A 9,309-nucleotide genomic window follows, 5' to 3' on the forward strand; every position below is an offset into this window, starting at 1 on the left:
AATAATAAAAATTCTATGATTAGAAATCAGATTACTCATGAATCATCCATTTGAGTCAGATCCACGGATTGGACAAATTATTCACTGACAGAAAGAAAATTCTTTAATAAAGCATTGTATTGTGGTCAAATTTACTTGCAACATTTGCAACTCACAAAGCACTCTTGAGTCCCCTACCCTACTATTAATAATAAAAGTATAGTGCCCTTTTCTACTATACACTCTGACTTATGGGGTCCATCTCGCACTATTACCTGAGGGGGCTTCAAATGGTTTATCACCTTTATTGATAACTGCACTCGTCTATCTTTGGTCTGTCTACAACGAACTAAGACAGAAGCTTTTCTTGTTTCTGGGTCTTTCAAACAATGATTCAAACACAGTTCTATACCAAAGTCACAGTCTTACGGAGAGATAATGGAACAAAGTATATTGGTAGTCAGTTCCTTCAGTATCTTGACAATATGGCATCTTGTCCCAACCCTCTTGTGTTCGAACTCTTGAGCAAAATGGTATCCCAGAGAGAAAGAACCACCATCTTCTTGAGGTCACCCGATGATTGACGTTTACCACTCATGTTCCAAAATTTTATTGGGGCAATGCATTTTTTACTGTTGCTTTCCTAATAAACCAAGTACCCTCTGGTGTCCTTGACCTTGAATCATCAGCCATCCAACTCCTGGACCCTACCCTTGCCTCTCATCTACCTCCCCATGTCTTCGGCTGCGTTTTATTTTCTCACAATTCCTCCCCCACTCGATCCAAATGGATCCCGGGCTTTCAAATGTCTCATTCTTGGTTACTCTACTTCTCAAGACGGATACAAGTACTATCATCCCCCTACCCATAAACTCTTCGTTACCATGGTGTGACCTTTCATTAACATGAGCCTTACTATTAGTCATCTCTTCAGGGGAGAGAGTAGAGGAAGATATTTCGTCTGGTGAGATTCCTCCGAGTCCCTTTGTTATTGATACAATTCGAATTTAGGGGGAGGCAACAAAAATGGTTCCAGGTGAACCCTCTACTATGTTGGAGAAAAAGGATCTGCTTACTTATTCCAGAAGAAAGGAAAAGCCTATCTCCAATCTACCACATCCATCTACACCTCCTAAACAACTCCGCCTTCTGAACTAGCTGCATAAAGTAACTCCCCTCCATCTGATGATGATCTTCCTATTTCTATTAGATAAGGAGTTAGAACATGTACCCAACACTTGTGTATCCTGTAGGGCAGAAAGAAGTTACCACATACCTAAATGGAAGGTGTTATGGTAGAAGAAATGCAAACCTTGGAGAAAAATGATACTTGGGAGCTTGTTCCCCGTCCTGAAGGGTAGAGACCTATAGGGTGTAAATAGGTGTTCACCATAGTTATCAAGGTGGTGCCTAGGCGATGCTCAGCTTGTGCTAGCACCCTAGTCGCCTAAGCATAGCCTTGGATTTTTCCTATCCCCAATCCCGTTGGTCGCGTTGTTGCCTTGATAACTATGGTGTTCACTGTAAAGCAAAAGACAGATTGAACCATTGAGAGATACAAGACAAGACTGGTTGTCAAGGGAATTACACAGACATATGGCATTGATTACGATTACACTGTTGCAAGGATGAATTATGTTCGAGCATTGCTATCGTGTGTAGCAATCCTTAGATGGAATCTTCAACTTAAAAAAAGAAAGAGCAACCCAATGCACGAGGCTCTTGCTAGTGTAGGGTCTAGGAGGGCCAAATGTACATAGCCTTACTCCCTGCTTCGCAGGAGAGGCCATTTCCAAGTTCAAATCTGCGAACAACATGTTGCAATAGTGTAACTTAACGTTGCACCATAGGCTCACCCACTAGACGTAAAAAAATGCCTTCCTTAATGGGGTGATCTTAAGGAAGTATACATGGATATTCCTCCATGTTTTGCATCATCATCCACAATTGGGAAGGTGTGTTGGCTATGAAAATCTCTTTATGTCCTCAAGCAATCACCTCGGGCCTGGTTCGACCAGTTCCAAAAGGTTATGTATAAGTTTGGCTACAGGCAAAGTGATGGAGGGCCGGTAGGAGTAGGGTAGAAATCCCTGAGATGGGTCTCAAAGTTGCAGGGGAGAGGAAGAAATGGCACAAAGAAAAGGGGGGGGGGGAAGAAGAATCACACATAGCCCTTAGGCTCTCAAACATTCAAACTCAATTCATCATTCAATCTCTAACAACTCAATCGGTTCCACACCATAAATAGTAAAAGAAATCCAATATGAAAGGAAACCTACTCTAATTTGGAAACTCAAATTAATTGGAAACTAATTCCTAGTGGCTATCACCTACTTCAGTTACCAAAAATAAATAAAAAATGCATAAGAATAGAAATAAAATCATAAAAGATCCTACTGGTCAAAGTCAAACACCCAAATTGGATCTGGTTCATCTCTGTCTGGATACCTATAAGGGTTTGGATCGGTCCATGGGTGTGCATCTACATCAACTCCCCCGATGTTGAGAAAAACTTGTCCACGAGTTTTGTAGAACGGGAGAATCAACACCAATCGATCAGCATCCATCCTTGCCCGTATGAAGTCACTATCGACTCATGATCGAATGCTATGAAATCCACAACCCGAAGTTCATTGTTGAAGTAGTGACTCGAGAAAATAAAATTAATCGGTTCACTGAAGAGTTCAACCGATTTAAATTTTTCCACAAGTTGATCCTCAATTTCCAACGATGCCATCTCATCTTCCACCATTGATAACTCATCTTCTGGATTGTCTACCTGTTGCTCAATAGCTGAGATCACATAGTTGAAGGTAGAGTGTGCTTAGGCGTTTATGTCCGTGCAATGTCGTTGAACCTCATCGAGCGTCTCTCTTATCAATTGCATTTGTTAACGGATATCCAATAAAAGATCGAGATCCATTGGCTAGATTTGCTATTTAGAATCACTATGGACCCACTATAGCAAGAGAACACTTACAACAAAGGGTTAATGGCAAAAGATTTGGGAAAAGGGAAAAATTTAAAGAAAATGGCAATAAGAAGAATAAGAATCGTGGGGTGGGGTGGGGTTCAATACTGAAAAAGGAAAGAGATAATCTCTTCCATGGAATCAGCGAAGAAGAAACCAGCAAGAGGAAGCTAGGTTTCATAGAGGAGGGGGGTCGACTACCTGGAAGAGAGTTATGACTCCGATTGAAGAGGCGACCCATGGTGGGAGGGCAGAACATAGGGAAAACCAGGTACGTAAATTTTTTTTCTATTTGTTTTCTGGTTCTCTGTGTCTCTTTCTTCTCTTCTTCTTTCTGTTCTGATTCAAGCTCTCTCGTTTCTCTCTTTAACTTTTCTTTTTCTCTTTGTCACTATTGGAAAAAACCCAAAAAAGAGGATATGGGTTGATTAAAGTGGTTAGCGACAGGGGAGGACGATGGGGTTTTGCTATAGGAAACGAAGGGAATTTTTTTTTTCTTTTTTTTTTTGCTGCTGCTGACGAAACCCGAGGAGGGAAGAGTTCGATTGATAGCTACATGTGGGATTGGGCTTCAATAGGAAACCAAGGAGAAAGGGATTTTTTTTCTACTGTTGGAACCCTATAGAGGGTTTCGACTAAGAAGTCAATGGAGGGTCTGGTTCTGGGTCTAGCTCGGCTTCTCTGTTTACTCTCTCTTCTTCTTCTTCTTTTTCCTTTTCTATTGCTCTAGCAGAACCCTAAAGAGGAGGGGGCTCAATTCTGTGTTTTGATCAGAGATTTTTTTTTATTTTTTTTTTTTTTTCTAAGTCTCGGTAGAAACCAGAACAGAGAATGGGAAGGGAAGAAGAGAGAAGGAGGGGAGGAATGGGAATCCTTCGGCTCTGATACCAAGTTGATGGAGGGCCGGTAGGAGTAGGCAGAAATCCCTGAGATTGGTCTCAGAGTCGTAGGGGAGAGGGAAAAATCGCACAAAGAAAGGGGGGAAGAAGAATCACACACACACAGCCCTCAGGCTCTCAAACATTGAAACTCAATTCATCATTCAATCTCTAATTACTCAATCGGTTACAGGGCATAAATAGTAAAAGAACTCCAATATGAGAACCTACTCTAATTTGGAAATTCAAATTAATTGGAAACTAAATACTAGTAGCTATCACCTACTTAAGTTACCAAAAATAAAAGAAAGCATGAGGATAGAAATAAAATCCTAAAAGATCCTACTGGTCAAAGACCCAAATTGGATCCGGTTCATCTCTGTCTGGATACCCATATGGGTTTGGATGGGTCCATGGTTGTGCATCTACATCACAAAGTCATGTTGATCACACCTTGTTTCTCAGACACAAGGGTGACAAAGTTACTGCACTTATCGTCTACGTTGACGATATTGTAATCACAAGCAATGATGACATGGAAATCTCCTCGTTAAAAGCTCAATTGGCCTTAGAGTTCGAAACCAAGGATCTATGACCGCTCAAATACTTCCTTGGGATTGAAGTAGCCCAAAGTAGTAAGGGAATCTTCATTTCCCAAATAAAGTATGTCCTAGACCTCTTTAGTGAGACAGGTATACTTGGATTTAAGCTTTCAGATTCTCTTATAGAGGTCAACCACCAACTCAATTGCACAATGGGAGATTCAATGGATAAGGAGAGATAATAGCACCTTGTAAGAAGACTGATACACCTTTCACAACCACCAAATATTCGTATGTTGTAGGGGTTGTTAGTCGGTTCCTCCATGATCCAAAAAGTGCATCTTGAGGTCGTTTATAGGAATCTGTGATATTTGAAATCAGCGCCAGCAAAAGGTCTTCTATTTTCCAACAATCTGAAACTTGAGTACATTACTGATGCTGATTGGGCTAGTTCTATTGATGATTACGCTCCACTTCCGGGTATTGCACATTCCTTGGAGATAATCTGCTTACATGGTGAAGCAACCAATAGTATCCCGATCCAACGCAGAAACAGAATATTGCACAATGGCATAAGGTGTATGTGAGCTTATTTGGTTGAAAACACTACTAGATGATTAGGGAGCGATATTTGAAGGACCTACGAGGCTATACTACGACAATAAGGCAGCAATTAGTATAGCCCATAATCCGCTTCAACATGACAGAATCAAGCACATTGAGATTTATACACTTCATCAAAGAGAAGCTTGAACAAGGCTCAACATCCCATTTGTCACTCCCGAGAACCAAGTAGCTGATATCTTCACCAAAGAGTTGACTTCAAAGTCATTTCACCCTATCATATTCAAGTTGTGCACACGGGACATCTATGCACCAACTTGAGGGGGAGTGTTACGGATAAGGATTACAACTGTTAATGTGTGTGTCCAAGTTCAATGTATCACGTGTGCAAGTTAGGATAAGGATGAGTCATCCTCACCTAAATCATTTACATGTGTTAATGAGTGTACCTTATTCGTATTATTTGTCATCTATAAATAAAGAGGGCCTTTGTCAGTCATGGACACGCCAAATCACTCCTAATCTTTACTTATCAACTAAATTTATACATCAATACTCCCCCACAAGTACACGCCAAGATCTCATGGTCATTGCATGTGGAGCTCACGCAAGAAATGTTGGGAAAACTCTTCCGATGCACTTCCCAAGAGTCGAACACTTGACCTCCTTGCTCTGATACCATGTTCGCTACTATTTCACTTAAAAGCTCAAACTTTTTGGGAAGGAAAACGTAAATGTATCCATCAACAATATTCTCATTGCACCATAGAATAAAGAAAAAAATAAGTTGCATCGGCAGCGGTCAATAAATGAGTCAGAGAATCCCAAAATCATGACCAACAATGATGAGATACACCATAAATAAGGCAATCACTCCTCCAACCAACCCCACTCCCAAAAAGGAAAAAAAAAATTAATACGTTTCGTTTGTTAAATTTTTTAGCTGTTGTTTTTGACAAAAGAGCTTTGATGGTCAATTATGTTTTTTAAAGAATTTTATTACGTGTTAATGATCATGAGTAGTTGTTAACATAGTTCAAAGTTTTGCCTAAATTTTGCAAAATATATACAAGTTATACAATATTCTGGTCGAATTTCGCAATTGCGACGAAATGTATTGTTTTGGTATCTTTTCGACATTTCTTAATGTCAAGTCTCGAATGAAATGGGTTGAAATTCAATTCACTGGTTTCCAAAGAAAGGGCTATAGGAAAACTTAGGTTTTTGTGATTTTTTGCCAAATCAATCCCATAAAAGCGTGGAACAAGTTGTTGGGCAGTAGTGGAACTCATTGGAAGCGACAATTATTTGCATTTATGGAAGATTCCTAATACATATTTTGATCGTTTTAATTGAATTATATCTACTCTAGCACTATATTTTGTGTGGAAAAGGCCATATTAGAGAATGTATACAGCAGTGTACAACATATTAATGTAAGGGTAGGAAGGAACTACCCAACCCCAGTTAGGATCCTCAAACAATGCTCAAATAATCTCTACTTGATATTAATACCTCCCAACAGTACAGTAAATACAGGACAGCAATAGCCTAGCCGCAGGTCACCAAGTAGGTCAAATAGGAAGATTGCAAAAGTTATCCTCACGCACCTCAGGTGGACATGCTCTTCTGGTCGATTGGCTTTCTTATAGGATCCAACAAAACCCCCAAAGATCAGCCCTTTTCACTGGTTGGCTGAGAAGTTATGACCCAAACAGGATTAGTGCAGTTTTAGGGCTGAAAAGGGAGATTTTGACTTACAGCAGCTACAGGCCTCTCTAGGCCTCAAGACCTGGGTCGAGTTCCCCTCTTGGTGCTCCTAATCAACCCTCAAACAAGGGCCTGAAGATGATCTCTGGTCTGGGAGATAGGAGGTCTCGATTGGCACATCAAAACCCTAACAGATCTGAGTCGATTCTGGCTGTAGATTGATCTCAGTACTTCAATCTTGCGAGATGGTTTTGTAATTCTGATGATGATGTTCAGCACTCACAAATAAAGGAAAAATAAAAGGAGAAAGGAATTCGATGGAGCGGTTGAAAAAGGGGAAGAAAGATGAGTTTTGGGCATCTCACTCCTCAAATTTAGGCATCTCACCTAGGGCCTCACCCAACTGCATCTCACAGCAAACAGCATAAGCCATCTTTCATAAACAAATACTCATTAACTTCTCTAATAGATTACAGCAGCACTTTATAAAGGAGTGAGTTCAGCTTAACATAGACATTCCTAACAATAAACTACTTGTTAACCAAGCAAATATAAAAACATAAACTAACGAACAGCCTAAACTAATTATTTGTCTAACAAAAACTCTAAACACAAAAAAGGTAAAAAATCCATGAAGATAATGGGCTGGTTACTGTTCACGCGAACAGTAACTTTCTTTTTCTTCCTCCAGTTGTATCTTCATGATAAAACAAGATAGCAGTCCAATGCTGAGATAGGTAGCAAGGATTTTGGATCTTCTAGAACCTTTTCCTGGGATTCTTCTTGCGTGCGGATTAAGACATAAATAACACAAAACAGCACTCAAACTGAAATTGGTAGTGATTTTCTTGAAGATTCTAACAGCTGTTGCTGCCCCCATCGATGGCTGAACTGACTGGGCTTCTAGAAGTTCACTTGAAAACAAAATAGAGGCTTAATCTGCTGGATCGATGAAAGGGGCAAGGCTGCCAAACAGCTGGTTTGATGGAGTCAAACAAGGTCCAAAATTGGGACAGAACTGAACCAAGAATTGATCAGTTTGTGCCCTCCTTCTGACAGCCCTATCTACATCATATATATTACCAACTTGGTTGTGTTTCATTAAATCTAGCAGTTCCACTATATTTAGAGGGCGTAAAATAGGGTTACCTAGAAGTCTTGGGAACTAATTTGGCTATTTGGCTTAGAAACCTCACTTGAAACCGACCAACTGAACCTTTTAGATTTCAACCGAAATTTCGTGGTTTCACAAAATATTTCAGTTTCAAGCCTGGTCGAAACCTGGAACTATGGCTGTTAATGAATTTCTCAAACTGCAAGATTAAAAGTTAGTTTTTTAGCAGATGATTAAATGACAAATTTTTTAAACCATTTTGTGACTAATCACTATTTCCTGCTGGTTATTTTCTTTTATTTACTTTTAAATCTGTTTGTCTGAAGGTTATTCTGGGGGGAGGGGGGGGAGACAGTTACATGTTTAAAACCGTACTGTAATTAATTCATTTATCTCAAACCGATTAAGACCTAAAATTAGAGAATGAATGTCTCTTCTTCCAACTAACAAAGTATTTCCTTCTTTTTTCCTTTTTCTCCAGTTACATTAGTTCTATGTTGGCCTGCTATGGTTTCATTCAGACTGATAGTTTTAGTTGTCTAAAAAAATATCCCTTTCAATTAAAATAAGAGGAAATTTTCTGGATTCATACTTTCTACATTATTATTTGACAAGAAGTCAGTTTCAACCAAGGTTTCGACCTTGGGGTGAAACAAAATATTTCGTAAAATAACTAAACTATCCAATTGCAATTTACAAATGAAGAAAAAATTTTTAATATTATTTAATGTCAAAATATTACAACTTACAACTACAAATACATCATACATGTACAAGTGTTACACTATAACTCCACAATGAACAGTCAATTACTAAGTATTAACTCTATATTTTCAAAATTTGGTTGCAAGAAATCAATTTGTAAACTAGAAAAAGTTTTTAAGATAATTTAAAAACAGAAAATTAAATCCGAATTTGTGAATTCGTAGATCAGCCTATGATATCTATCATATACAAAATTGAAGCCTAACCACTACATCTTCCTATCCTTACGCAAAAATTAATGAGAAAAAATGTTATACCTCAAACTGTGAATCTCGAAGAAATCTAGCCCAATTGAAATATATCGAAATGGATCGAAACAGCGATCCATTTCAACAGATTTGGTATTTAAATCAAATGAATGTATCGTTTGGTGGTACCAAACCGAAATGCTGAAACAGTACGAAATTTTGACTGAAACTTGAAAATTTCAGTCGAAACATTGCATGTCTATAGAAAAGCATGCAGTTTCATTTCGACCAAGGTTGACACCGGAATATTTCACAACGAGATTTCGGTCGAAAATGATAAGAGAAATATACTAGGATTTTTTCATTATGACCGTTAGAGATTATATAATAAGAAAAGTTCAATAGTTGAGTCATATAAGCATGACAATGTAAAAAAGATGTCCAATTCTATATTCACTTATGAGGCTTCAAATACATTAAACAAAAAAACACTGGCCACTGAAAGAAAAATTGTGTAGAAAGAAAATTCAGTTGCCCGAGAAGAATTTTTTTTGCAGAGATATCTGTTAAGAAAGCAAAAACTCTTAAATTACAAAAT

The 9,309-nt window shown here is 38.6% G+C and overlaps 1 protein-coding gene across 1 annotated transcript in view; it reads right to left on the bottom strand.

The window, feature by feature from the left end:
• Positions 1-9,309, bottom strand: part of LOC122079807 (dnaJ homolog subfamily C member 16) — a 64,022-nt gene that overhangs the window by 24,149 nt on the left and 30,564 nt on the right. The gene's annotated exons all lie outside the window — the stretch shown is intronic.

This window comes from Macadamia integrifolia, chromosome 5 (assembly GCF_013358625.1).
Source record: "Macadamia integrifolia cultivar HAES 741 chromosome 5, SCU_Mint_v3, whole genome shotgun sequence".
In the NCBI taxonomy this organism is placed as follows: Eukaryota; Viridiplantae; Streptophyta; class Magnoliopsida; order Proteales; family Proteaceae; genus Macadamia; species Macadamia integrifolia.